This window comes from Protopterus annectens, chromosome 11.part0, assembly GCF_019279795.1.
Source record: "Protopterus annectens isolate FY-2018-M chromosome 11.part0, PAN1.0, whole genome shotgun sequence".
Taxonomy (NCBI): domain Eukaryota; kingdom Metazoa; phylum Chordata; order Ceratodontiformes; family Protopteridae; genus Protopterus; species Protopterus annectens.
In genome coordinates this window covers 271,825,185-271,830,184 of record NC_056745.1, presented here as the reverse complement: position 1 = coordinate 271,830,184, position 5,000 = coordinate 271,825,185, and the positions used below count along the sequence as shown (strand labels likewise).

At 35.8% G+C, this 5,000-nt stretch overlaps 1 protein-coding gene across 3 annotated transcripts in view; it reads right to left on the bottom strand.

Annotated features, from left to right (window-relative positions):
- Nucleotides 1-5,000, bottom strand: part of IGF1 (insulin like growth factor 1) — a 418,876-nt gene that overhangs the window by 413,053 nt on the left and 823 nt on the right. Inside the window, exon 1 of one of the 3 annotated variants that reach the window (XM_044087740.1) lies at nt 4,278-4,432. The exons of 1 other annotated variant lie outside the window; for it this stretch is intronic. The gene's annotated coding sequence lies outside the window, so the exon portion shown is untranslated. Of the gene's footprint in view, nt 1-4,118; nt 4,250-4,277; nt 4,433-5,000 lie in introns of those variants that run through there. One more of the 3 variants, XM_044087741.1, reaches the window with a different exon arrangement.

Below are 5,000 nucleotides of genomic sequence, written 5' to 3'. Positions count from 1 at the left end.
GAAAAAAATGTAAAATGGGTAAAAATTCTCAGAATTATAAACTAAAACAAAACAAAATTTGACGTTATGTATTTTGCATGTAAATTAACTTATTTTGGAATGCAAGAAAGACTGAAACATTAAATAAACATTGTTGGTGTCTGTAGGCAGATGCGGCTAAAATGTCTCAAACAGAGAATTGCAGATCATTGAATAGAACCTATTGTACTGATGTGCAAAGTTTGTTAGGACATGATGTTAATCAGCAGCTATTCTTGAAAACTGGCATAGTCTTATTTTGTTGAGGTGGGCTTCGTAAATATAATATTAGTCACTTTTTTCAAATGGATGCAAGGCAATTTCAGCATTATGGTAATGAAGTTTGGTAGCCAGAGTAAGACTTGATACACTTAGCTACTTATTTAGAAATCAACATGATAAGTCTTAGCTGGTGATTATAGAAATAATCCTTTTATTTCCTAGAAGCAAGTGATGATAAGTCTTGGAAACAGTAGAATATACAACCAGTGATAAAACTTGGAAGCAGTTGGACATCTGTGAGATGCTTTATAGCCTTTTCATTGAGTGAGAAATTAAACATTAAATTGTTGTTGTTACAGGAGGTAGAGGTATGAGTTTTAATGACCATTTCCTAACTGACATTCATAGTACCTACTACTTCCCTCCCCTCTTTCATCAGGTAAGTTAAACCACATTCTCTGTACATTTCAAATATTGTAGTTTGCTGCATATTTATAGAAACAAATATAGATGAACATGTGCATGGACACAGAGCATGTGTGACACACACACACATGCACACACACACACACACACACACACACACACACACACACACACACACACACACACACACACACACACCACACACACATAAATATCCCACAGATAACAGCAATCACAATTTGTGGATTTGCCTTGAAAAAGTATTAGGAAACAGTCCAACGCAGGACAGATTGCAAGGTTTGTTTTTGTATAAATGTGACCTATGATGCATAGGAAGCTGAGAGCGTACTAAATTAAAATCTATATTTTTTTTCCTTGTCCAAGTTCATGATATCAGGATCATTTACCAAATCTAAGGGCCAATTTTAATACCAGTAATGCAGGTGAATGCTAAAAAATGAGCGGATAGAGTCTTCGGCATCTGACGGCCTGACTGACTTATATAACTTGGTTCTATACAAGGGAAATCTTAACAGCCTAAACTATTCTATTTTACAACTCGATCATGACCAGAGTTGATGGTGGAATTTCATGCACATGGAATAGTCCATTATAGTCTGCTTGATTGTACATTGCACTGTGCTTGTTCACTAGAATGCACAGACAGTTTTTTTCTATGCAATTAGTCTGAACTCCTCTGTTATTCGTTACATTTTTTTATTTCTTGTTTGTGAAATGTTATGTAATTCAACCGTCTGAGCCTAAAACTGGTCAGTACTGATCAGTCCACTACCCTGGTAAACAAATATAAATAAATGTTTAGATTTTATAAAGTTTTCAGTACTGGTGGAAGAGCATTTATACCTCTCAGCTGTACAGATTTTCACAGAATGTCCAGATTTTTGCTTCATATTTTTGGTTAGTTTCTCATAAAACTGTGATTTTCTGGCAAATCAATGGCAAATCATTGAGGATTCAAGTCAGAAAATAATGACAAACATTTGAGTTTGAGACTTTATGCCCTTCAGAAAATTCATGCTATTTAAAACGTGTTATTCAACTGTCTTAAGTTTGTAAGAGAAATATTTAAAAACTGCCCCAATTTGTGGGCCTTTGTGTCCCCAGTATTTATGTCTTTGTCCAGATCTCTTGCTGTAAGAGGTCTAGAGGTATGGAGCCTATGATCATGCAAGTTGGAGGAAAATCATTGATTAGATGGGCCGGAATCTGGCTTCAGACGAAGGTAGCGGAGTGTGATTGTTGGAATTGCTGCCCACTAAATAACAGGTAATGAGGTATCTCGGGGGCTAGTTCTTAGGGTATAAACAATTCAATATGGATCCACTAAATAAGATTGAGCCTAAAAAATGAAATGTCAAAATGAAAAATGTTGACCAAAAAAATTTAAAAAATATAAACAGCACTCCCCAAGACATAACCAGTGAGCCTGCAAATAAAAAACAATGTCTTTGCAGGGGATGCAAGTACCAACCCGAGCATCTCCAGCAAATTAAATATACCAACTCTGAGGTCTTACAATAGTGAGGAAAGGACATATTCTCCAACCCCTGTATTATACAGCTCTTGCACACATGCTGGCAGGTTTCTTGTAGAACAAATTAAGTTGGCAAAAATGGTGTCAACTAAATTACATTTTGACAAAATTAAAGGATCACATCTATATCTATATGAATGAGGCATAAGGTCTGGTTGGAAAATATAAATCAAAATGTGTTGCTGATGAATTGCAAATAATCTTCATAATACTGTAATTGAAATGGTCACCCACAAGGATAAAAACCAAACCATCTGCTGCACGGATGAAAGTGAAAAAAAATGATAGGTTGTGAAACCTTGACTTTGGTTCTAAGCTGTGCATACACTGTGAGATTTGATGAAACAAACCAAAAGCTCAGGCATATCTCAAGCCAGCACTGACTTGTCCACTATTACTGTGAGTTAAAAGAGTAGATATATAAAAAGATCCAGGTTTCAAGGAACACAATGATGCAACCCTCAAAATGCCAAAGGAATGGAGACTTAAAGAAAAAAAAAACAGAAATAATTTTACACCACAACTGCACATAAAAAAAACTGTTGGAGGGGGGTCATATTTTGATGACTTGGGGAGTGTGCTAAAACAGAAAGTGAGGAAGCGGCACATAACACAACACAGATTAAAGCCCTAGTGAATTCACTTGTACAAGTGGATCAGAAAAGCAGAGTGTGTCAACACGGATCTCACCTTTAACTCTATGTCAAATAAAGTAACAACCTTAACGATGCTTGCAAGTGTAAATGTCTTTCCAAATGTCTAATTCAAGTTCAATCATATTATCGTTGTTTAGCCTCCCTGACACTAAACCCGTGTTGCTTTTATATTATATAAATGGCATCCACTAGGTGCTGAACTACAATGAGCCCTATGGTCACTGAGGGGCCCCCTATTCATTAGAAATTAATATGATTTTTCCATTACCTTCATCTTCATCTAACTAAAATACCAACAGAGGTCTCTGTGCCATTTTCTGCAGTCATAATTGACAGATCAACCCGCCAGAAGAGTCAGGGAAACCAAAGTCCCCCTAAATCTGTTTAAAAAAAGACTCTATTCATATTAAAACTAAAGTAAAACACCAGAAAATGAGACAACATCAGTTTTAACGGCAGATGTTAAATCAGAGAATGACCACATTGCACGTTTTCTGACGCCTCTTAGTGTCCCTAACCTTGCAGTGATCTTCTTAAAATTCTAAATCCAGCCGTACTGCTGCATCTTGAACTGATTATTAATTCATCAGGCTATGCCATCTAAAAATGGTCTATTAAAAGTAATAATGATGTCACACTAACTTGAAGAAGCTTGCAACTATACCTGCGAAAAAGTTGTAGAATCACAAGTATATAAAGACTGCACATGTGGAAAAATATTTTAGCAAGAAATTTCTTTTGCATAAGAAATTTTAGAAAACATGTCTATCAATATTAAAAATAACCCGCTAATGTAATACATAGCATTAGAGCTTTTTCCCCATTATGTGTGGTTATTCTTTCCCTGTTTCTTAAGCTATGAAACACAGCATGAGATTTAAAAGTCAGTATTTATGTCTGACCTATTGATATTAGCAAACTGCAACTTCCTTTACATTAGTATGTAATAAAGTCCTGCAAAGGGTTAACATTAACATTATTGAGATGTGCTTAAAATTTTAATACCCTCTGAGATGAAAACAATATATATATATATATATATATATATATATATATATATATATATATATATTACTGTTGAATACATCTCCTCAAGTTTTCATAAAAAGATTTATAACCTTCTAGCAGATATCAGACCAATCATTTTAGAATGTCTTCATACTTGATTCCCTTAAGAGCACAAACTATTAAGATTAACTCTTGATTCATCATCCTTTTCTTCAGGCTGAAACTGCTCGAACCTGTAATAGAACCTTTGTCCTTCCTTCTGATAATTTTTGCTGTCTTGTCAAGCACAGACTTAATGGTTTCAGCGTTCAGTACAAGTGAGACACTCAGAATTAGCATGTGATTCCAGTTTAAGCTTCATCGGGTCTCATAAAGTGCCAGAAACGTATTACCTTATCTGATTGGGCACTTCTCCATCATTATAACCCACCATTCTGCACATCCTGTTAAGAGTCACTGCACATAACGTGACATGCAGTATGTCATTGTTTGCAACTGCTCCTGTAAGCTCATCTTGTTCTTCTGTTATAAGAGACCTCCCCTCAGATAATGTTGACCTTAACTCTACTGTTCGCTCATAAGTCCTGCAGCTGGCTTTTGCCTACTCTGAGTCTGCAGAATACAGCCTGACTATTCGAGCTTGTTCAGAACTTCTTGAAGTTTATAGAAAGCCTTTAGGGAGTTCTCCGCCTTAACCAGTGTTGCATCATTTGTAAACTTAAAAAGTCTCCCGTAGCTCTCAGCTTCCAGATGTGGAAACTATAGATGTTATTTGTTATTACATCCACCTGTATCCTGTACCAGTCTTGGCCATCATCCACTACAGAAAGAAATCATAAATGTTTTTTTGGAATCTCAGAATAATATTTTTTTTGCATTGCTTCTTTGCATTTCACTTAGCAAAACTAACTAATTTGAGAAAGAACCTGTGGCACATAAGCAGTTAAGGATTAGAAGGAAGTGTTTAAATGTGGTCCAGTGCAACAAACTACATATGTTGGTAATTCTGTTCCTAAAACATGGGCTCTGATGGAATATTGAAATTGAGCCAGTCACAGACACAGCAGTCAATGATTTATGTCCAGCCAGATATACATCAGAAGTCCATGCACTGC